Source organism: Crotalus tigris, unplaced genomic scaffold (genome assembly GCF_016545835.1).
Source record: "Crotalus tigris isolate CLP2741 ecotype Arizona unplaced genomic scaffold, ASM1654583v1 scf7180000017658.5313226, whole genome shotgun sequence".
Classification (NCBI taxonomy): Eukaryota; Metazoa; Chordata; class Lepidosauria; order Squamata; family Viperidae; genus Crotalus; species Crotalus tigris.
In genome coordinates this window covers 4,417,449-4,443,696 of record NW_024096545.1, presented here as the reverse complement: position 1 = coordinate 4,443,696, position 26,248 = coordinate 4,417,449, and the positions used below count along the sequence as shown (strand labels likewise).

Below are 26,248 nucleotides of genomic sequence, written 5' to 3'. Positions count from 1 at the left end.
TATAATTTTATTTACATAATTCCTAGTGGTATTGTGGAGGCCATAGAATTTCAAGGTCTATCCCCTTTCTGGAACAAATGCACAATATTCTTACTCCATATGTAGGGAAAATATCATTGAAAAGTTAGAACGAAAAAGGTTCTTGAGAATTTTTCAGTTAAGGGTTACTTGATTGTGATTCGGTATCTGTTTTTCAAGACTAGTTATATGAAGAAAGTTTATAATTGGTCCTGTTTGTTCATAAAAATGTCTTTCTGGGCAAAAATATTGAATATATTAATGTTTGTATATCTAAGGAAATTGTACATGCAGATCCAGGCAGAAGAAGAACATCATGGCTTCAAAATCTAAAGGCCTGGTTTGGATAAAACTCTGCAGCACTTTTTCATGCAGCTGCTGATAAAAACAGAATTGCCAACATGATCGCCAATGTCCGATAACAGATATGGCACAAGAAGAAAAAGAAAATGTATATATGCTCACTACTTTTCAATGCTCGCATTTGTAGGTTTTAAAATATTTTTATCATCTGGATCTCTTTTAAGAGATGTATTAGACCAGACCCCCCAACCCCTGGTCCGTCGATCAGTACCGGGCCTCAGCATACCAGCAACCGGTCCGCACAAACAAGCAAAGCCTCATCCACAGGATGCAGGCAGCATACAAAACCGCACACCTCCGGTCTGCGGAAAAACCTCTCTCCACGGAACCGGTCCCTGGTGCCCAAAAGATTGGGGACCTTTGTGTTAGACCAATTTCCATAATTTATTTTAATCCCGCCTTTTGTACTGGAACTCAAAATAGCAGACACACCAGTCCTTCTTTCTATTTTTTCCCCACAGCTTGGCCCTATGAGATTGGATATTTTTCAGGGGTCTAGATTTCACAAAGATCTTTGAAATATGTCATTAAAATATGAAAATATGTTGGGAAAAATAAGCTGGATGGAAATAATGTAGTGTGAGAAAGTAGACTGAAACTCCCTTCCTCCCTCCCTCCCTTCCTTCCTTCCTTCCTTCCTTCCTTCCTTCCTTCCTTCCTTCCTTCCTTCCTTCCTTCCTTCCTTCCTATCCACCCTGCACTGTGGGAAAAACAAAGGGAAAAGATTCCAAAATTCCCTTCCATCCACCATGGTGTCTAGGTAGCTCACACAAAACTGAATTGAATCTCCAGCAAGATTTGTGAGAAATTTTGCTACAATTTGGGGCATGCTACCCCTAATATAACTAAATTTGCATGTTTTCAGGTTCCCCCAACACCAAAGATTGCAACTTGGGACAGACATGGCTTAAGCAGTACCACATTCTTCTTGGTTCTCCTCCTGTCTTTCCTCCTTAAATTTCAACTGCTTTACCAAAAGAATTATTGGAAAACATGACATCTTGAAGTTACTTTGGAAACATTCTCTGACCTAATAAAGATGTTGCTCCAATGTAGCATTAAACTTTCCCCCTCTCATAGTTAAGCCAACTGATGCATTCAGTTATGTGTAACAGGTAGTGAGCCGTGACAATGCAAAAGGTGCAGAGGTTTCCTCAATGCCAAACTCAAATTATTGTAGTTGTGTTGCTCTGTCGGTTTCTGAGAGGCCAAGCACAATTGCTGAAGCCCTGTTTGTTGTCCTCATAAAAGTTCAGAGTAGAAGCCACTATTTCTTTCCTCTACACATACACATACACTGCCAAGCTTCCTGTTTGTTTGCTTTTGCCAGCTGTCATTGGTCTTTGGCCACATTCAGCTGTGAATAAGCACTACTTGCATAGAATTGACTGGATGTTCTTTAAGGTCATCGTTTGTAACTCCCCCATTTCATAGAAAAGTTTTTCCCAACTTCATGTTTTACAGGTGTGACAGACTACCATCCCCATCATCCACTAGCTGTAGATAGACTCTTTAACCTCTATTTGTTACACATATAAATTATTTCTCCGTGTTTTCTCATTGAAACAAAAAGCAATCAGGAGAGCCTGCAGCCTTAACTGAGGACACCCACTGGTGTTGTTTAACCACTTCTGTACCCGATATGTTCATTTTTCCTTCTCCTGGCTGATTCCATGCCACCAATCCACATAAGAAAAACAATATTCTTATTCTATCTTTCAGTGAGGGAGATGGGCAGTTCCTAAGTTCGATAAATAAAAATAAAATGAATAGAAAACGGTGGGAGGCGGTTATATACTACATGCAGTTTTTTTCTACCATGTTGGTCCTTGATGACTGCTTTTGATTTATGAGTAATTGATGATGAAAACTTATTTGTAAACGTTGATAGACATAAACTGGATAAATAAACTGGATGAATCTGGAAAGAGGGAAATTCATGGGGATTTATCAATAATTGCTTGTCTTTAAGTCTTTACATATCACTTCTGTTAGTGTTACTCTAACATCAGATGCTGAAAAAAAAATAGTGCTAATTTGCTATTGTGTATAAGTCAGGCTCTGAGAGTTCTTGCAGAGATCTGGCTAGCCATGTGAAAAATGGGATTCTGAATGAGACAGGCCTTTGGTATGATCAAGCAGGATTTTTTGCAGGTTCATAAAATTCTGTACGTCACGTGACAATCTTTGAACCAAACTTTTCCTAAATGATTTGCCAGGAAAAAGGGGAATATTTGGATAAGTGACGCACTGAAATTTGCAACTGTCCATATCATAGATCTAGTCTGACTCTTCCAGATAGGTACTCCAGATGTTTTGTTCTGAGTCCTTTCTGTCATATTCACAAGGTTTGATGCAACTGGGGAACTTTTAGACAATAGAGGAAGTGGTGACATTGCATGGCTTGTGTTGTCCAAGATAATCTTGGCAGCTTAGTGATACCTGGCTTGACTACAAACTCACACACACAAAGTCACACACACATACACTGAGAAGGAATTTGTGCTTTCTCGTGAAAATTAGAGGACAATTGAAGCATTCCATTCTGCTGACTGCCCACAAAGGGCAAGGTCTGATTGGTTCTCAGTTTTTTATTAGCAATGTAGACTTGTAAAAAAAAAAATTAGGATTCCCGTTCTGGTGACTATGAATCAACTGAACAGTCCATTCAGGGCTTGCTTTGTTTTCAGTCTGAAATCAGATGACTTCAGTGACTGGAAGTTTGATTGTCTGGAAGTACCTCCCCTAACTCTGGTCCGCTATAAAAGTAGTATTTTTTTTACTAAAGCTAATATTATGTCCTCTCCTCCTCCTCCTCCTTCTCCCTCCCTCCCATGGTTTGTGGAGCTTATATTAACCTATTCAACTCAACCAGCACCCACTATTTTTATGCATCTCAGGTTCTACTTCAAGTCATAAATTACTCCACATCAAGTCTCCTCAATAAAGCATTTAGGTTACTGTCAACAAAAAAACAGATTAGACAGAAAATTTGATATACCTCCCCAAAAACAGATTTTTAGTTAATGCAATATAATCCTTCCATTTTAAATGTAACTCTTTGGGGAGAAATAGTCCTCTTTGTGAGCAATCTGAAGCTGTCCCTCATCACATTTAATATTGTTCCAGAGAAGAGCAGTAAAGAAGCATTGTATTAGGTATGTCCTCTATCCAAAGTGTACCTTTGCATCATAGATACATTATAAGATTAAATATGAATGTTAAATTCAAAATGTAGAAGAGTTTTCTTTTAGGATTTTCATTTGAGTAAGTTTGTAAATTATACTGAACTTTGACTCTCAAAAGGATCAGAGCACCCATCACTAGTCTTAGTATCAAATTTGGGATATATCAAGCCCATCGTAGGATAGCAGAGATTTGATGGAAGTCTTGTTTTTGCTGCCAACCAAAAACGAGCAGGGAGATCATCAATTTATTTAGCTTCTGCCAGATCACAATCTGTTGCTACTTGATGCAGTTGATGACAAATTGTCTAAGCTTATCAAACTATATCACTATTGAAGAAATCAAGATAGTCTTCCTACTGCTAAAAATATTACATGTCAGTGTATAACAATATCTATCTGTAATATAATTCCAGTATAAATATTAGCATGTCAGTATCACCACTCTTTTAAATCTCAATAAGTTGTATATGACTTGATTTTTGGTAATTAAATGAGAAGTTCCATACTTTCCACTGCTTTTTTCTGCTTTTATTTATTTATTAATCCTTTTTCATAGATAATAGAAAAAGAAAAAGCAAGCAAAAGGAGAAAAACAAAAAATAAAACAAAATATCTAAAATAATATTAATAATAAATAAAGTGAACAAAGAATTACTGAAATCAGTTAGGATTCGATACATTGTTGATGAGAAATTAACCACAAAAAACAGAGTACATTAAATTGCTTAAACAGCGTGAATAAGGATTTAAATTTCTGAGTCATATTCTCCAATATTTATTTAACAATATAAAAACTACTGAAAATGCTATAGATAAGTATTAGTTTTTGACTTTCCTTTTGTTGTATGCTAACATACAGTATTTATAATATAAATTTGTGTGTGTTTTGATTCAGTTCTTTAGTCAGTTCTTTTTCCTATTAAAAATTGTACTGTAAATATTTATATTTGCTTTCCTGTGAAATAGAAGCCGTTCTTGCTTAAATATGGTTAGTCTTCTGTTGTTTATATAGGCAATCCCTGGTTAAGAATGTTCCAAAGTCTGTAACTCAAATTTGTATGTAAATCAGAATTCGTATTTACAAACTTTGTATGTAAGTCTGATTCATACATACTGCCTATTGCTAAAAATGAGAGATATCAGACAGCTGAAGCCATGCCATGTTTTTATGAACTACTGGAAACAGACTGTTTATTAAAACCACAACCGCTTCAGCAGTTCATGAAAACATCATGTGACTTTGTCGGTTCATCGGTTCAAGGAAAGAGAATGCTGTCTGCCATTTTCAGTAATAGACCATTTGTAATATGAATTGCCTGTAAATTGGATATTCTTAACCCATGGACTGCCTGTATATGCTGTTATTCACCATTAGTGCATATTGTCCAAGTTTAAGTATCTTCAGTATCTTCAATAACATATGTCTTTTCCAATGCTCTAGTTTCTCTTCAGATCATTTAAAACAGTGGTTCTCAACCTGTGGGTCGGGACCCCATTTGGAGTCAAACAACCATTTCACGGGGGTCGCCAAACAATGCAGTCCGCCTTTTTTCCCCCTTTTCCTTAGCTGTGCTACTCCCTCTTATTCTATTGGCTTTTGAAAGCCAATAGAATAGACTCTCTTGAATAGAGTCTAATTCTATTGGCTTTCAAAAGCCAATAGGAATTGTCCTGGCTGTCTCTGCCCTGCTGAGCCCGTTAAAAGTCCCATTCTGCAAACGGTGCTGCACCAATTGAGTAGTCCTCGACTTACGACCGGTTGGGAGTCACGGCATTAAAAAGGTTGAGAACCACTGATTTAAAACATCTGTCTTTTTATAACTTCCCAGTCTAGCTCAGTCTTAGAATTCCCTGGTGATCCCTAATACAGACAGACAGAAACTTTATTTCAATCATTGAGCAAGAGAAGTACATTCAATAAAATGAACAACACAAAACTATCTCCTAACAAGTAGTATTGGCAACCATTTACCGGCAAAGCTTACACCATAATGTAACAAAATTTTACTACTTTTAGAGAAATAAATTTAACTTGATGGTTTAATAGATAGTGCAAATAAAAAATAAAATAAAATAAAAAAATTCTGTCTATTTGATCCCTAGTATATCAGAACCATTCTTCCAAAGCCTTTTCGGAATCAGCCAGGGTCATATTGAAGAGAAAAAAACCCCTCTTTTGCAGTACAGTACTCAACATGCAGCTACAAGTAAAGACACTTTATTTTTTCATGGGAAAGAAAAACATTATTCTCTTTCTTACATAGAGATGATTGAAAAAAGTACAGATGGCTATGAAGCTCCACCACTTTTCTTTATTGACTTTGGCTCTCCTGCTGTGAACATCCCTATTCTTACTTAAACACTTTAGAGTCCAAAGGTTATTTATGTATATATCTTGGATTGACAGATATTTTTCATGACTGCCATCATTGCTATCCTTACTTCTGTATATAAATTGCATTTGGGGAATAATGACAGTTTGTATAAGAAAAATATTAAACTGTATTTCACTTCAGTAAGCAGTGGTGAGGCGCTTCATAAACCTGACTGGTACATCCTCTGGAAGAAAGCTAGCCATTTATAATTTGCAGTTAGCCATTTATAATTTGCAATAGAATAATTGCAATAATTAGAACCTTGGTGACTTTAAGATGTCGCGGCTTCAACTCCCAGAATTCCCAATCACTGAAGTTAAGAAACACTGCCATAGAAGGAACATCTGGGGCCTATGCAGGCTTATTAGGAATGGATAAGGAATAGAGGGGAGAATGAAAACACAGATAATGTTCTGCACATAGTTTCTCCTCTTCCTGTATACAGAGACACCATGCATTTGGTCAGCTTACTGCCAACTCAGTAAAAACAGCCAAGTCAAAGGTTGAAGTCCAATCTGTTGATAGAAATACAATTACAACAATATCTCTTTTAATTATTTATCCACACACCACAGAAGCACTAAGCACGTATTCATCTATACATCAATATAGATGTAACAATTCCATGCTGCATAGAGATGAAGGCCATCCATACAATAAAGATGCAGCCGTTAGTCATTGAGAAAGCCTTTTTTTGGGGAAATACTTTTCTGGCAGGGTGGATAACCTATTTACCGTGATCTGCTTGCGGCTCTTTTGGCATCATAGAAAACATTCTGTCAACTTTTGATTGTAAATCAAGAAATAAGGTGAGATTAGGCATTATTTTTAAAAGTTTCTTTCTTACACACACACAAACACATAAGTTCATGTAACCACTCCTGGATATCCAATCGGTTTCACTTCAATTATTTTACCATGGAACATTCTATCTCTTCTGATTCTACATCTCACCCTGCAAGGAGGTTGCCCTGATTAGAAAAACTGTGTACAATCATACCTGCAAGGATTACAGTACTGAGTTAATTAGATAAACTACTTTGACATCTTACAAGGACTGTGAAATTCTGACAGTTGTTAATGCATCTTCATGTTTGTCAAATGGAAAAGTAATGCTCATCTATCCCACGTTTCAGTGCTAAAAGTAAGAAGGTTATATTTTCATGGTATAGTCAGGCTGCATTCACACATCCTGCTCAGTTATAAACCATGGTTTATGCAGCTAAATGGCTATCTTCTCACAACAGGCTAAACCAAGAACAATAATCCACATTGCAAATTAATGTAATGTGTGACTCCCAATTCCCAGAATAGGGCCTGCATGTATCAAATGGGCAACATCATTTGCAACTTTCCCACTTCTTTTGACATTTTCATTAAGGATAAAAGCAGAAGAACTACAAGTGCCTTTTGATTACTAGCCTTAGGAGCAATTATATAGTAGAATTAGGGACTTGGCAGGGACCATGAGAAAAATTTCATCCTAACATCTGCAACATGTAGGAATCCAGTTAAACTATCCTTGAGAGATGCTGTCCGGAAACGGAGAACCCACAGCTTCCATGGGTTGACTACACCATTGCTGTACAAGATCATTAGGTTTTAATTTTTTTTTTTTAAGAAAAACCTGCTTATCTGGATGTTGCCCACCACAGAGGATGTGTTCTAGTATTTTTGTTTCTTTCTTAGCTTTATTTTAATTACCCAGATGAGCAGGGATTTATATATTCAGATAAGCAGGGATTGATACCAGGCAAACAAGCAGAAAACTGTACCCTAATCAAGGAACTACTAAGGAGAAAACCACATCCCCACCAAACTTGGAAGGGAAGGCTACTGTATATAAACAGCGAGCAAATCTATCTATCTATCTATCTATCTATCTATCTATCTATCTATCTATCTATCATTTATCTACCTCCCTACCTCCCTACCTCCCTACCTACCTATCTCCTACCTTTATTATTTTTGCAAACAACTCAAGGTGATCATATACAACACAACTTCCTCCTCCTATTTTCCCCACAACAAGAACCCTGTGAGGTGGGTTGGGCTGAAGAGAGAGAGAGTCACTGGCCCAAGGTCACCAGCTGGCTTTGATGGTTAAGGTGGGACATAGTCTTCCCACACTCACTCTCACTAATGATGTTACCTCCTGCAGTTGGAAATAAAATTTCTGCAAACAAATAACCAGCTCAGAGAGCACCACATTCAACTCTGAGCCACACACTGTATATTCTCTTCTATTAAACAAAATTAAACTGCCATAATTTATTTTGGGTCTATCTGGAAATACTACTGAGTTTTGGTTTTAGGTGTTGAGATTAATCCAATCAGATATCAACTTCTATAAAATTATACAGAAATCTGAATATTGTTCTTTGTGCGGGCATTGATGCAATATTTGCAATATATAAAGCGAGAGACTGTGAGTCATGAAAGCTAAATGGGTGACTTTGGGCCAGTCATTCTCTTTCAGCTCAACCTACCTCACAGGATTGCTGTTGTGGGGAAAATAGGAGGTATGTTGAATATGTTCACTGTCTTGATTTATTTGCAAAAATAATAAAGGCAGGATATAAACAAACATTGGTCCGAAGCATGAGAACTATACAAATTCTTCTCTCTTACACACTTCAGATCAAAGGCGACTGAGCTCAATAGGAAACTAAACATGCCGAGTTCTTCAGGACTGAAATTAATGGGATATATTTACAGATAATATCACAATAAGACTGTTTTCTAATAGTCTCTTTTGTCCAATTCAAAGCACCTCTAATATTGATAGCTATAATATGGTTGTCACTCAAAGCCTCAAAGGCATCTGGAAATGTAATAAACTTAATATCCTAACACTGCAATTTAAATATGTGTGTTCAGTAAAAAGCTCCCGTGAGTTCAGTTCAATTCATTTACTGTCATTAAATAATGACAAATAAGATATCCAAACCAGAAAACAATTCCTCCTACAAATGAAATTTGCTTAAATGTTTCATGAGGACCTTATCTAACACAAATAATTCATACCTATGGAAGAACTGCAGATGCTGGCTAACGTTGACCAGTTTGCAAAATAAATACAGTTCCTCTTCATTCTGCATGCCTATGAATGAGAGAAAACAATTCTACTTAAAGTAATGGTATAGCAACCACCATAGATGTAACATCTGACAAACTAAGAGCAGTACACATTTTGCTTTCTAAATTATCTTTTATTCTAAGAAGCACCCAAAGCAGAATTTTTCATTATTTTCTTAGAATGTTTTGGCATTTGAGAACTTTGCTCTTTCTGTTATATACTAACCCTTGTATGTTATTATTTTTTTAAAAAAATAAGAAAAATAGAAGTGTCACACACATCTGCTTTGCAGTCGTTTACATAGAATGCAAATAATATTAACTTACATTACTGATTGATGTGAGACCAGAGCACCTGACCAAACAAGCTTTTGTATAACATTTTTTTTCCATTTAGGTCAATCCTTTTGATTTATCCCTGTAAAACAAGTTGGTTGTCCTTAAAGCAGGTGTAAACAAACTGTTGACATAGGCCTGAAATGATGTTGTGATGGCTGGAACCCTATAACTCCTGTAGACAGACATATGGACAGACAAATAGAAAGAAAAACATATGTTGTATATGTTGAAGTCAGATCTTTATGACTATATCTACATCTATGTAGTTTTGTCCAAATTGTTACCACTCTTTCCAACTGTAAAATAGTTCTTGATCTTTCACTGCAACAGATCCAAAGATGTTTCTTGGCTAATTCTTCTGAGTTAACTATTTATTGTAAAACACAACAGCAGATTAGAGCCTGAAATTTCAGCCATTCGTCTTAGTAGAAACAACGGTAACTGCAGCAATCTGATTTATCATTTTTCACAGTCTGGCTTATACAGACTTGCACTTGAATACACAGTTCGGAAACACAACCAGACAGGGTTGCCTGATCCAAGAAGAATAAAAGGCCACAATTAAAATTGCAGGTTTTTGGATAAAACAGACAATCTGTGCATCCCTATCCTATCTCACGACTGGACAATCTTTGATCTTCACTTGTGTCCATGTCCTCTTACAATGTTCATTGTGGTTTAGATCATTTTAATTAAATGTAAATAAATGCATAATAATATTTATATCACAAATGAAAATGTCAGCTTCCGTACATTTTTTTTATTTATAAGACTCTACACATATATTCTAAACATTTTCTAGAAAAGTAATTAGTGAGATGTGGGTGGCTGTAGCCTGGGGATTTGTTTGGAAATGAGTCCATCTATCTATTTTAAAAAAAAAAATGTAAACTGGAGAAAACATCCTGAAATCCTAGGGAGTTGGTCCCATCCAATGAAGCACCTATTTCTGAATGTGGAAGCTTCTCTAAGGCACCTGTTATGTGACGAAAGCCCATAGATCAGGGGTCTTCAAACTTGGCCCTTTTATGACTTGTGGATTTTAACTCCCAGAATTCTGTGAGTTGAAGTCCACAAGTCATAAAAGGGCCAGGTTTGAAGACCCCTGCCATAGATGCTTCTATCTTCATTGCCTACAGCTAGGTTTGCCATCTTCAGATGCTTCTTTATCTTATATGATCTTCTGGTCACCATCAGTTTCAAAATTGGATTGCAAATCTTTGCAATAATCCACAGTACCCTTACATATATTTTTACCTTTAGATATTGCAGCTATTTTCCTTACCTGAACTGGGATTTTGTTGCTTATTTGCCCATTTCCCTTTACTTATCAGTTTCAATCACTTCTCTCTCCTACCATCATGAAGTTGGAGACCTGGTTACCAAGCAGCTAGTTGGTTTCAATGTATTCATGCTACTGAACTTGGTTAGCTGCACAGTTATGTCAGAGCTATTTCCTTCCTCTCTCAAGCTATTTCTAGTCTGGATTCTTCCCATGTGTCTCTTCTTTTCACATTAATTTGGAAGACATCCATAAATGGTATGGGATGACAAACTAGTCTGGAAAAACCCCAGAATTCTAAAATCACCTGTCCCCATTCCTTCTTTAATATCCTGTTGAGTAAATGTTTTTTTCTGAATGGTGGTTTACTTTGGGTTAGGACAGGGTGATATTGCAAAAAAATCTAAGAACATCAATTACTTTTCCTGTAATAATTGGCACCCTCACAGATCAAGATAACATTATTACCTAGTGACTTGAAACAAAGATGTAATAGAATCAAAATACGGATTGGCAATGCGGACAGCCAACGTTATGATGGCAATATTTTGTGCCGATTCAAGAATGTATGCGTAGTACTTTAAGGCAGTGGTGGGGAAAGGACCTGTAAAGGGTGAAACTGGCAAAATCATTGTATAAACATTAAGCAAATGTCAAGGCTGGGAGAAATAGCCCAAAGTCCAGTCTTAAAAAAAAACTGTGGTTAGCATGTACTTGATTTCTATGTGCTGCAGCAAGGAGATATTCTACATAAGGATGACTTTTTATTTTCTGCAACAAAGCATCTTATCTGGTTACACTGGGAGCTCCTGCTGTTAGCTAGTTTCTGAATGAGCAGCTGAGTTTCTGGAGGGAGAGAGATTTATTGCAGTGCCTGTGTGAAGGCTAACAGGCCCTCAGAGCAATGACAGAGCAATAGCCAAAGTCAGGTTAAAACAATGCTATATCCCTGCTGGAACAGAGCTGTATTTTTATTGGAGACGATTTTATCAGTGATCATCACTATGTGAACCTGCTGCCTTTCCCCATGTACTGTTTATATATGCAAGTGCACAATGGATCCAGACCGCTTAATCCTTTTTCCGGGTCCCATGAATTGTGCTCAAACAAAAGCTGCCCTTTGTCTATTGCTGGCCTTACAGTTTACTTCGCCACTGAAACCCTTTTATATCAGATCTGCTAAGTTTGCTGACAGGGTGTTATTGATAGGGGAAGTCAGTTGCTTTTGTTGAGCATGGGAACTATGCAAAATTAATTAAGGCCAGCCCCTTGTCTAGATCTGTTGGATATCAATACTTAAGAGACCAGTGATGTAGTGGTTACATGCCAGACCAGGTGTGGGAAGACCTTGATTCTAGTCCATCCTTAGTCAAGGAAGCTGACTGGGTAACTTTGGATCAATTATTTTGTTTTAACTTGGCCTTTATCAATCTTTTGAGATTTTAGGTTGTTCAGCCTGCCCTGTGGGTACTCAAGATGGTTACTCTTCTGATTATTTTTCTCTAGAAACAGCTATCCTGCCTTGAAATACTTCTCTAACCCAAGCTTCCTTTTTCCTTTTCCTTTACAAATATTGGGTTTAATTCCAGTTTAGAGGAAACAATTAGCTATTCTTTCTCACAATTAGCCTCTCTATTTCTTGCAGCTGCCAGCAGGTAAAGTTCAAACCCACAAAGACCTTCATAACTCAAAAACCAGATTCCACTTTCCAAGGTGCATTAAGAATGCTCAGTCTTTACAGTGACATGGTGCTATTTTTGCCTTAAGAAAACTAAGGCAATCTATATATAAGGAGAAAGAGACGAGTGTGGCAAGCATGTTATTCTAGATTGCTCATATCACATCCTGCTGAACTGGTATGGTTAACCACTATGATCATCAATGCCAAATCCCTGCTGTTTTCCACTGCCTCATCTTTAGCAAAGGAACTGCAACGTTTAGTATAATTTCTTGACTTTAGATGACGGTACTTCCACACTGTTATCTATTCTACTCTCATGTCTGTCAAATGCAATTCAAAAATGTACAGCAACTGTCTTAAATTTGCTGGCCCAAAAACACTGAGAACAAGGACAAATATCACCACACTGCTTCAATATGCCATGGCAACAACCATAACAATTCTCATATCTTCTCCAAAGAACCACTACAACAACAACAACCAAAACCCCAAGCAGCTGAACATATTTCACTACTCTTCTCTCAGGACTTATTACAAATTTATCCTCATTGATTAATTTGGTCTACAGGGATTAAGGGAGATGCAAAGCTACCAAGCCAACATTCCATTTAAAGGATCTATCAGGTTAATTGCAGCTCAGGAGCCAGAAGAAGAGCTCCCTTCCAATGCAGGACTAGCACATCCCCAAAGTTTTCAAAACTTCAGCATTTCTAGTTGAAAACCAATCTCAAAGCACATTCGTTTTTACTGCAGTTAACCCTGAAGAAAATTGGCTCTGATGCTGCAAACAGATGGCAGCATGGAATAATGAAAGGAGAGAGTCAATTCAGGATTGGTGTGAACATTTAGTGTGGAAGAGATCTCTTCTAAATTGCATGGAATATAATCCCTTTAAATGAGGATTAGATTTGTGCAAACTGCCCTGAGGTTTTCCTTCAGTTTTACAATGACATCACAGCACACCATTTCACTGAGGTAATACCAACTTAAAATTGGATTCATCTTCAACCTGTAGTCATCTTGTCCCTCTCCAACTATGTTTCGAATATAATTCTTAACATTCCCAGTTGGCTATGCTAGGGAAACAAAAGAAAGGTTGCCATAGTTTGGGGAAAGCAAATCAACAGAGGAAGAAAAAAAAAAAAAACCCTACTGCCAGTCTCCAAGACAGGCTTCTTGGAGATAAAGACCACCTTGTACACTTTGAATATTGTTGTTTAAAAGGACATGGTCCATGATAAAGAACCAGCTTCACAAAAGTCCATACTTCAGCTTATAATCAGTAAGAGACAGACATCGTTAACTTCATCTCAGCCTGATCAGGCTGGGTTGGGTTACGGAAAGTGAACATCCAATAACTGTGAGATAGCTCAGGACAGGGCAGAGCTGGGAGGAGAGCAATGACAGTGCATACAGCTGGAAGAATGTCACACTGCATGTCCCCCCTTCAGCAGGAAAACCCCAAAGACCTATTCATGAGCAAACTGCAAGAGTGGCAGTCAACTGCGTATTTATGCTTTTTTTCCAAAGGGTTCAACCATCATCAGTAATATGACAAAAGCATTCCAGACCTATACATGAAGAAAAAGGGGGTCTGAAGTAAAAAAAAAAAAAAAAAAGTTAGCAATTCTTCCTTTACTGTGCTCCAAGTATTGAGGAACACATAACAGATATTTTTCAACTCAGTGTTCTGTTGATAAGTTGGTCTTCACCATCTATAGCCATGAAGGCCTAGAATGCTTCAAACAGTAGTCCAGCTCATAGGGTGTGCATTAGGCTGGAAAAATCTAAAGGAAGACAAGCTATGACTTTGCCAACAGCCAGATGTGGCAGGCAGTTTTCAAAAGTTCAGAAAAGGGGAGGTCTGAAAAAAAAACCTTAATAAACACCTTTGGAATTGTCTAATTGTTTCCATTCCCAGGAACCTCAGAGAATAAGAACTTTGGGATCATGGAGCAGGAAGTTCAGAATCTGGACAGGATGTTGGGGAAATGCTGCACAGACCAATTAACTTCAGTGTTTTGCATACTTGCATTTTATTTTCATAATTTGAAAGTAACTTGTTTCTTCTTACCAGAAATTTTTACAGAAAAAGGTTATACAAGAATCTCACACCAGATTTATGTGGTTGTTCAAAATGACTTGGTTTTCATTCTCATTTACCCTTATGCAATTAATCCTTTCTCTCTCATATGTGTAATTTTATTATGCACATTTGAGTAAATATATATGGAAATACACACATACACACTCCTGAGAAGATTAGTCTCCTGGGACTGGGCATTGCTCAGCATATGCTGTTACCAACCAGAATTAGCAGCTATTTATTAACAGAACACTATCTTTTGTTTAGTCTGTTTTTCTCCAGAACATAATTATATAACTTCAGTGAAACTTTTTGTGAGAGCTGAGCATTCTTTGCTTCCCAGTATTGTGGAGATAGTCCATAATATGATATCAAAGAAGACTTAGCCCAGAGGGTGTACTTAAGAATGATTGCTAAGGAGGGCTTCCTTCTTTTGATCCATAACTGCACATCCAACATCTTTTGTGCTGTTATCTGCAATGGGTATAAGCCTCCAATACCCCCCAAAAAATCAAATATTCCTCACAGGTATATTTTGGTACATTCATGGCATCTTCTAAATTGGTCTTCCAATTTGTGAACCAGTATTCATTACTGTATTCAATTTGATCTAGAATAGTCACAGTATTACAAGAGAAATAAAATAGCTAAAGTACTGAGAAAGCATATCCAATAGGGCTGAAGATGGGTCCTAGGTGGTCTGATAAAAAATGGACTGCATTTAAGGCAGCAGCCCCCAACCTTTTGGGCACCAGGGACCAGTTATGTGGAGAAGTTTTTCCACAGACCAGAAGGGGCGTGGTTTCATGTGCTGCCTGCATCCCATGGATGGCGCTTTGCTTGTTTGAACGGCCTGGTTTCTGGCATGATGCGGCCTGGAGCCGATCCAAGGAGTGGGGGTTGGGGACTCCTGATTTAAGGAGTTATCAAATTCCTGCCATAATATACAGAGAGAGCCATTTTAATCTAGATAACTGGAGAGCTGAAGGGTACTGCTTTATGGCCTCATCCATCATCAGTTTTTCAGGAAAACATCATGACAGGAGAGAGGCTGTTTCATATCTACTAAGTTGCAGAAAGAGAGTGCTTTATCCCAGTTGGAATGCTCAGCTATCCACAGTTACTCTGCAGCTGAAGGCATATTCAGAATTCATCCATCTAGACCAGGCGTCCCCAACCCTCGGTCCGTGAACCAGTACTTGGCCGCAACATGCCAGCAACCGGGTCACGCAAACAAGCAAAGCCCCATCCGCAGGATGCAGGCAGCACATAAAACCACGCTCCCTCCTGTCCATAGAAAAATCTCTCGTCACCGGTCCCTGATGCCCAAAAGGTTGGGGAACTCTGATCCAGACTCACTAATTTAAGTTGGTTGTTACTGGTCACTAAAAAGAGGGGGTCAACCTATTCTCCAAAGCACCTGAGAGAAAGACAAAAAGGAACAGATGGGAGCATAAGATAGAGCCAACCTAGAATTAAAGAGAAATTTCTGGTCAATGAGAAGAATCAATCAGCGGATCAAATTGCCTCCAGAAGTTGTGAGTGCTCTATCACTGGAGTATTTTTTTAAAAGAAGTGTTTGGATAGTCATTTGTCTGGAATGATATACGAACTTCTGCCATGGGCAGGAGGTTGGACTAAAAGCCCTCCAAAGTCCCTTCCAACTCTGTTAACTTCGACTTGCTTTTTCAGACTGATAACAATTTGCCAAGGGTCTCATGTAGGCTCTTTTTTAATCAGAGAACTCGGAGATTGAAATTGGCAACTCAGTTACCATCACTCCATTGAGGTCTGCCAGAGAATGCTGAAGGGACTTGTTGGTTTGAATAAGGAAGAGGGTAAAGCTCTTTGCTGTTCCCATAATGACAGCCTTCCACCAGAAAATGTCCAATTGTACTGTGTGATCAATACTGAGCATGAAAAGAACATCTGAATGGATTCAGCATGGTTTAAAAAAGAATTCTGCAGGCTGTTGTGCTTTGCATAGATCAAACTGCAATTCCCATATTTTTATACATCATGAGCCTAGTAGTTATGGGAAATGGGTCTTGCCATCCAAAAAGACTTTACACATCTGGATGATTTATCATTGCTTTGCCCAAAATTTCAAAAATCACATGGTAGCCAAGGGTAAGTAGATATATTGTAAACAGACAAATGAAGATTGACTTTGCTGCCACTTGATGGCTATAGTAGAATACAGCAAGCAATAAGGGCAGGTCCAAGCAATCACAGTAAAGAGCAGTCTGCGAGCCCTTGAGTAATCAGAAGGATACGGCATGCCAGCATAAAAATAGTTGCCTCATCCCTGAGTCCTATTCTGCCTCAATAAGAAAGCGGGCAAGTGGGACTTGTGTTACAGGTTTAATGTGCAATAAATTATGGAAAGTGAAATCCACTGAGTTTGTTCCGTCTTTCACCAATCATTATCTTTAAGAGGTGGAGGACAGGACTGGGCAAGTATAAGCGGGTATTTTGAAATAATGCATGTTCAAAAAATAATTGAGCTGGCAGATGGCAAGCCTGGAGGAGTGATATGGGATGAAGCAGGAGGAAGCTCTTCTGCCTGGAGGTCAGTCTCTGCACTTCTGACCTGGCAGTTGGGCTACCAGGTATAGGTAAGGGATGAAATGAGAGGAAGTGATAAGTAACAAACAAGTTCCATCTCTATCTACTTCTACATGAAAATGGCAACAAAGGGCTGTGGTTACCAGAAAAGGCACCATGACATAGGAGCAGACAAAATTGAGCCACTGCACAAAAGTAACACAAACAGGAAAAGTATAGATGTGTTTTATTTAACTGTGGTCACGTGAATATCTTTGTCAGCAGTGGAAAACCATTAATATATTCACAAGTGATAATGGGCAGAAGCCAATTCTTTCTCAGTTTAAATAGGACTTTGGTACAGCATAGGGCTAGAAGCGAGATGAAGGCAATGTCCTGGAGCACGTTCATGGTGGGGTGAGAACAGCATGAGGATAAGTCCCAAATATTTGCCAAGATAATATGAAGGTTAAATAGAAAGAGAATGCAAGAGAAGCAGATGGAAGTAGATTTTTGTGCACATTAGAAATCCAAAAGTCTGCTTAAAATTTCAGAGAGAATCTTACAAAAAGGGCAAGAAACTGTCAGTAAATTCCCTACAAAGTAAGAAAAGACCTGGAAATCAATTATTTTATTTTACAAAAATTCCAAAAAGAGGGGTAGTTTCATCCTTACCACCAAAACTGTATCATGTTGTTTGCCATGGATAAGAAAGTGGATAAAATGGTTCAAATAGTAGAATTGCAATTTTGGAAGAGACTGCTTTAGCTAATGGACATCATTGATACCACACAGAAATACAGGGGAGGATGAAAATCTTAAAAGGGCATGTCATCAGACAGTTTGATAAAATATGGAATGCCATAAAAGAAATAATAAACTCAACAATTTCATCCCTAACTTCTCCCTTATGTGCTTTTCATGTTGGGATAATTACAACATGAAAAATATAATATTTATGAAGATATAGTTGATTCAGATTCCACAAATATATTAAAAACACAGCAAGAATTAGTCAGTGAAGGCTGGAACACATCATAGCTGATGTAGTTACAAATAGTGGGAAGGATAAAATCAAATCTCAAAAAGGAAGGAAGGATATTAAGAACCCCCCCCCCCCCAAATTTGAAATTCTCATACAAAATCAGCAGCGCCTATTAGGTCTTATTATATAAACTCTTATTTAGATATGATACACAGATAGAACAAACTAACTGCATAATAAATTAGATGGAAAATTTCAAAGAAATAGTTAGAATACAACAATGGGAAGAATTATGGACCAAGTCAATGAAATTCACAAATTATAATTTAAAGGAAAATAAGTACAAAATATTTACAGATGGTATTTTACAACTACATCATTAATATTCAGTATGGACAAATCATATAGTAATAATAAATGTTGGAATGTCATGAAACAGAAGGAAGATTTAATCATATGTAGTGGACTTTAAAGAACTTAGAATTACTTGGAAGATGTACATAAAGTGATGCAGATAATCTTGGAATTTAAATCTGAAATGAAATTGCAATGGTTTTTATTAGGGATAATCTCAGAAAAAAATTAAGAAGAAATATAATTTAATCAAATATAATTTAATCAAATACTGCTTACAGCAGTAAGAATACATTTTTCCCAATATTGGAAGAAAGATACGATTCCGACAATATCTGATTGAGAATTTAAACTTGGAGAATAAGCAGCAAAGGGAAAATTAATAGTATACTACTTACACAATAGAAATTTAACTAAATTTAAACAAAAATGGTTCCCATGCATACATCGCACAGCATGATAAATATAACCACTTGCAGAATAGTTTTTAAGGGGCCCAATGTTCACAAATATCATAAATTAGCAAATGTAGAAAAAGGGAGAGTCAAAAATCAGTAGTTTGGCTTATTATTGTTATGTCTTTTATTTATTTTTCAGATATTTTAATTTTTGTTAAATTTGCTTTAGTTCTTATAGTATTTTCTTTGTCAACATCTCTTCATATATATATATATATATATATATATATATATATATATATATATATGCAACATACATACAAACATATATACTAAGTAATAAAATGGTGATCTTAATATTATACTTTTAGACTGAAACTATTGTCTCATAACTATTACCTTGATATGAAATACAACGGCTTAAATGTTATACCCTATTTTGGATGAAAAGTCATATAATGTTATGTTTTCAACATTGACCATATGTTATTAATATTGATAGAATGTTTACCTTTTTCTTCCTATTTTCAATACTTTAAGCTTTATATATAATAGAATGTTCATTAATTTGTAATCATATTACACAAATATTGCATTTAAAAATATAAATCTAGATGTCTGCTCATGACTGTATCTCTCAAAATTATACTTTGTCATCCAGCACTTGGAATTCTATATAAAGATAATACAAACATTTTCATTTCGTGTATCACAAATTAGATTGTCAAATGCAAAAAAAGAAAAAACAAACACAGCTTAGCCATTCATCCAGAAACAAGAATAAGAGATTATACAAGGAATCTCTTCAGGTTCTTTGTAACTTGCCTTCTTAGTGTACTCTACTCACAAGCATGTAGTACAGGCTGAAATGCCCTAATTTTGTCCAGTTCTGCTGATCCTGAATACAAAGCACATCTGAATTTGCAATTATAGCAGAACAAAAGCAATGCAAATTATACGGTGAACTGTTTCCACTGAATTCATTAACTCTGAAATATTAGACTGACAACAAGGCTGCTGTTCTGAAATGTTGGAGTTTTGGGTCTGCAAAACATCCAACAGCAATATTTTCCCCCAGAAAAAAATACTCTCTATGTTCTAGCTCAAAATACACATGTAATTTAACATACTGTTTACCAAATGGGATATATACACATATGCACACATCACACACACATACACCACTTTGAATTGAGCCAAATGTCTGCATTAAGATGTTGTAAATCTGGATAGACAATTCTAGGCCCAATACATTTCAAAACTATGTAGTGCTCCATGCATGCAGAGGACAACATTAATAAAATCCATAAATCCATTAATCCCACCAAATGTTGGCTAGATCCTACCTCTATTATTTTGTCAAACGAGTATTGAAGCCACAAAACAGCTCCAAAATCCAGGGAAGACTTCCTGTGTCTCCCTGTCCATTGCATTCCGAATGTGAAATCCAAGTTTTCTGCATTTCTTTACTACTAGCATGACTTCATTGTATTCAGGAACTCATATCCTTGAAAAACATGAAATTTTCATTCAGCTTCCACGCTGAGATCCTACATTCTGTTAAGTATCCCTTCCATTCCATTTCTGTCTTGGGGGGAGGGGGGAATAAATAGACCTAAATCATAATACTTGCACAGCCACACTTTTAGGTGTGTCCCAGATCATTTGCTGATCTGGATGGTTTTTCACCTAATCCTACTCATACACATGCAAACACACAGAGTCACACATTCATGTATGCATGTATACTCATCACACATTCATGTATACATGTATACTCATCAACTAAATGACAGTCTCACTGAAGCCCAACCCATCTCTCTCTCTCTCTCTCTCTCCCTTCCTCCCTCTCCCCTCTTCCTCTCTCTCTCTCTCTCCCTCCCCCTCCTTCTCTCTCTCTTTCCTTCCCCCCTCTCTCCCCCTCCCCCTCCCCCTCTCCCTGCTCCCCCCCTCTCTCGTTGCCCATCTCCAAACACAAACAAAACAACCTATGGGAACAAACTCCAGAAAAGGTGTGGTTTTATACCTACATGAGATTAGGTGTTCAAGAACTCCAAAAGGAAGAAAGAAAATTTTTCAAATGCTGTTTCAACAGCTTTCATTTATGTAACCTAGGTTTATATAGCTTCCAAACATTCAGCGGTTTTATCCCCTACTTTGAAATTCCCCAAATCATTACGATAAAAGAACAAAGAGGGAAGGAGATGGGGGGGGGGGCAGATTTATAGAAAGCAGAACCAGGGAAAAGATTAGATGCAGAGCCCTTGTGACAGCCCCTCCCCCATGAGTTGTAAATGTCTCCCACTAACAGTGGCAATGACCAAGAGAAGGTTGATGCCAGAGAGAGAGAGAGAGAGAGAGAGAGAGAGAGAGAGGAGAGAGAGAGAGAGAGAGAGAGAACAGAAGGAGGAGAGAACAGGCTCAGTCTGCATTTCCATTTCCCAAAAAAATGTAAAGGAAAAAAAAATTAAGGTGATTAGAAAGATTTTCATTCTCTGAAGAACCATTTAGACAAATTGGCTGAGTTCACACATTATGCTCAACTAAATATGGTTTATGCCTGAGAGGTAAATAAGACTATTGGGGCTTATTTGTCAAACCATGGTTAAGACAATCTTGAGGGAACAGGTAATTGTTTAACTTGCTCTACAACAGTGCTTTTAAAACTTTTTTTCTCAGACCCCTTCCCACTTTAAAAAATTATGGAGGTTGCTTGTATGGGTTACAGTTATTGATATTAACTATATTAAAAATGATACATTTGCTGCCCTTTCTCAAAATTGTGATGAGATTTAAATATTGTATTTTGCAACATAGGCTGGCAAATAATTTTGACCTGTGGACCCTTGAGAGTCTTGGTGGGGACCCCCAAAAGTCCTAGGACCACACTTTGAGGACACAGAGCAGCTATGAAGTTACCTTTCTCCTAAGGTGGCTTGCATCAGTTATTAAGGGCCAGCTGGGAGCAAAGCAATTCAGCATCACCGACAAAAACATTAAGCACACTCCTTCGCACGAAGTCCTTCTTGGTTTGTTCCCTACCTCTTTTTCAGTGATCTTTACAGGAAAATCGGAGGTTACCAAACTTCTGGCCCCAGCTTAATTTCATAGAAGACGGATGGAGACAGGAGAAAAAGAGGCGGAGCCAAATAAATACAGCATTGGGGCGGGGGAGGGGGGAAGGATTTTGCACATTTATCAGTTCAAGTAGGATGGTGGAAGAAAGAAAAAGGAGGCGTTCCCCAATTTAGTTCAATGCCTCTGCCTTTTCTCTGAAGAAATATGCTAACAGAAGAACTGATCTTTCACTTTCATGTGTACCTAAACTATGGTACTGTATGATTCCTCTTCCCCTGAATTAAACTATGCCAGAATATATATTTTTACTGCCCACTAGGTGGCAGATCAGGACTTCTGACCAGCTATAGTACTGTAATTCTGCAAAGCGTAAACCTACCAAAAACATAACTGAAAAAGACAGACTAAAAATAAAAGTTAAAATAAACAAAAAAATGGTAAGAGAACACCTGTCCAATCTTGATGAACATAAATCACCAGGACCTGATGGACTACACCCCAGAGTCCTGAAGGAGCTGGCAGATGTGATTTCAGAACCACTGTACCATATCTTTCAAAAATCCTAGAGCACTGGGGAACTACCAGAGGATTGGAAAAGAGCTGATGTAGTTTCCATCTTCAAAAAAGAAAAAAACAGATCCAGGAAACTATAGACCAATCAGCCTAACATCAATACCTGGGAAGATACTGGAAAAGATAACAACAACAACAACAACAAAAACCAGATCTGCAAACATCTAGAAACAAACGAAGTTATAAGCCAACACAGGTTTATTAAAAACAGATCATGCCAAACCAATCTTATTTCATTCTTTGATCAGGTGACTAAGTTGGTGAACCAGCAGAATGCTGTGGAAGTAGTATACTTGGACTTCAGCAAGTCATTCAACAAAGTAGACCACAACCTGTTTCTTGGAAAGCTTAAAAAAAGTGGGATAGACAGCATCACCATCAGATGGATTTTTAACTGGCTGATAAACCGCACTCTATGAGTAGTCCTTAATGGTACTATGTCTACATGGAGGGGAGTAAGCAGTGGGGTACCACAAGGTTCTGTCCTAGGCCCAGTACTCTTCATTATCTTCATAAATGACCTAGATGAGGGAATACAAGGGGAACTTATCAAATTTGCAGATGAAACTAAGCTGGCAGGAATAGCCAACACCCTAGATGATAGGCTCAAGATCCAGAGGGATCTTGACAGACTTGAACACTGGACCCTATCTAACAAAATGAAATTCACTGTAGAGAAAAGTAAAGTCTTACACTTAGGCAAGAAAAGTCAAAAGTACACATATAGATTGGGTGAAACCAGGCTTAATAGCAGCAACTGTGAAAGGGATCTTGGAATCTTATTAAACAATCAATTAAATGTGAGCCAACAGTGTGTGTTGGCAGCCAAAACAGCCAATGCAATCCTAAGTTGCATTAATAGAGGGATTCAATCAAAATCACGTGGAGTACTAATACCACTCTATAAAGCCCTAGTAAGACCACATCTAGAATACTGCAACCAATTTTGGCTTCCACACTATAAAAAAGATGTTGAGATTCTAGAAAAAATGCAAAGAGCAACAAAGATGATTAGGGAACTAGAGGCTAAAACATATGAAGAATGGTTACAGGAACTGGGCATGGCTAGTCTAGTGAAGAGAAGGACCAAGGGAGACATGATAGCAGTGCTCTAATATTTGAGGGGCTGCCACAGAGAAGAGGAGGTCAGCCTATTTTCCAAAGCACCTGAAGGCCAGACAAGGAATAATGGATGGAAACCGATCAAGGAGAGATTCAACCTGGAAATAAGGAGAAATTTCCTGACAGTGAGAACAAGCAACCAATGGAACAGATTGTCCTCAGAAGTTGCTGGTGCTTCAGTAGGGACTCCTGCTTGGGCAGGGGGTTGGACTAGATGACCTACAAGGTCCCTTCCAACTCTGTTATTCTATTCTATTCTATTCTATTCTATTCTATTCTATTCTATTCTATTCTATTCTATTCTATTCTCAAAGTGATTAATTATGTGAGTACTGTATGCTCAGAGACACATTGTTCAGAAACCTAACTCATGCTTTCAAATATGCTGAGGTTCTCTGTATTTAAGCCATGCATTCTCCTGACCCCCATTTAGGTTGATCTTTTGAAATCCAGAAGGGCAAAGAACTGTCGTTCTCCTTGATGCTGGAGTTTCCCACAAGAACTTCTGCCATTAGATTAAAAAAGAGCAAGTTCCATGCTGTTTAATCAGCAGTATTCTTCTGTTACAGAGATCAGTCAATTCACCAGAACTGATTGCATGCACAGACCAAAAGGGTTGGCTGCTTAGATCATCAGTGGAAAAATAAAAACAAAATTCAAATATCTTCCCATAGTAATCCTGGAAGATTAACATTTCTTATATATGCACTTCTGTCATATTTCACAATGTGAAGAGTCAGAATTACTCCAGGCTGATTAAAATCCATCCCTGCACTGTCTCTAAAGTACTGTTGCATAGTGAAAATGCTTTATTATAAATAACATAGAATGCCTGGTGTTTGGGCCACTTGACTCTTAAAGCAGTGAGAATGACTCAACAGAAAAACAGAGCGTAATTTTAATTGGCCTGAAAGCTATCTAATGTTTTTCACTCAAAAAATGACATATTTGGGGGGCAGGGGCATTTGTTTTGGCCATTGCTAAATTGCACTACTAAGAATAGGACTATTGAATTTGGGTTAAAAATTGGTCATCCAAGTATAGGGTTGCCAGAGATTTTTGCAGTCCAGGTATGATAACTCTCAGAATCCCTTTTGAGGCCTAAATCAATGGACCTTCCTTCCTCCTCTGCTGCTGACTCTTTCTGGTAGGTGAACATATGCACAGTTAGGCCAAACTAGAAGAATTAAAATGCATTTCAATCAGATGAGACAGATACTATTTGCAGAACTTCAAGGAAAGAGGAAAAACTAAAGATTATTCTCTAAAGCAGTGTTTCTCAACCTGGGCAACTTTAAGATGGATGGACTTCAGCTCCCAGAATTCTTAAGCTGGCTGTGGAATTCTGGGAGTTGGTCCACATGCCTTAAAATTGTCAAAGTTGAGAAACACTGCTCTAAAGCAAAGTGAAGGGAGTGCCATAATGCCTTCAATCTCCACTTTGAGTGCGCTCACCACCTATCATTAGAGCCAAAACCTGGGTAGCTGCCCACCATCCATTTCCATCTAGCTATCATCCTTCTTTATCCATGGGGAGCCCAGCCCCCCAGGCTAAAAGAGAGAAAGAATAAATGAGATTGTAGCATTGGTGAGTCAAATAACTTTGGAGAGCAAATTCAGCTTTGTGGGGATGCAATGGGACAGGATACATGATAAGGGAGTCAGAAAAAAAGGGAAGGGTGATAATACAGTATAGATAGCAAGAATATCTATTTATGAGTTATAAATGAAGGGCACATTTATATACAGGAATTGTGGGTCACCTTGAGATAAACAAAAGTCAAGAAATATATTCCTGGGGAGAAGAGATACTTGTGTTACATGTTATTTTGGATGGATGGACAGACAGGCGGCAATCATGCAACAATGGAGTTACTAAAAGTAAATACCCACAATTAGAGTTTTGGTATAAACTTTCATAGGGTTGATTGAAAAGGTTCTTTTTTTTACTCAGTGTAATTGAAATGTTTATTTAAAACAATCGCATTTAATTAGCTAAAGCAGCAAAGGTTGTATTATACTTAAACAACCCCTAAAAGAAATACAGTCAGTAATATTTTAAAAGCTTATTTAAAGTAGGACTTTGTTGCTATGCAGAAGCCATGCAACAGCTGCCTGATAGCACATGAGAATATTTAGACATTCAACTATTATCTATTCTGCTTGACATCCTTTCTCAAGTAGTACTGGTAATTCTTTCATTACCTCTAAAAGATTTTTTAATGTGTGGTGGTATTGGCTGAGCACAAAACTTGCACACAAAGCAGATTCTCTGCAAGGGAGCTATGATCTTTCCTTCAATCCATCAGATCAGAAATACTGTCTGCTCATCAGGTTGAGGACAGCTCAAGTTTCTTCACTGAATATACTAAGATGTATCAGAAATTGCTTTTGCATCCATATTTCATTTGTAAGGAAGGGAGGGAGGAAGGAAGGATATTCACATTTTGCACCTTCTTGTGGGTAGTTCTTTAAATAAAATTCCAAGCCTTTGGGGTTTAAAATCATCATGGCACTAGCCAGGAAGTTCTACTATAATGAGATTCAGTGAGGCTTAATAAATAAAGCAGGTAAAGGATAATAATCTTTGACATCTCTATTACTATCAGTCTTGACACAAATTCATTCTCTTTATGTGCCTGATCCTCAGCAACTAAAAAGGCTGAAATGCATTTCTTTGTAGCCCCGAGAGGGACAAGAAGCAGCCTTGAGGTTCTCAGGGGCCCTGCTAGCAGGTAATTGAATACTATAACTTGGATACTGTCTACTCTGCTGCTACAG

General features: G+C 37.6%; 1 long non-coding RNA gene across 1 annotated transcript; it reads right to left on the bottom strand.

The window, feature by feature from the left end:
• Positions 1–5,268: 5,268 nt before the first annotated feature.
• LOC120304775 lies at positions 5,269–21,793 on the bottom strand. The gene is made up of 4 exons (XR_005555827.1): positions 21,614–21,793; positions 9,350–9,533; positions 8,972–9,047; positions 5,269–6,459 (listed from the first exon to the last, which is right to left on the bottom strand). It is a non-coding gene; the product is annotated as an uncharacterized LOC120304775 (long non-coding RNA).
• Positions 21,794–26,248: the final 4,455 nt, after the last annotated feature.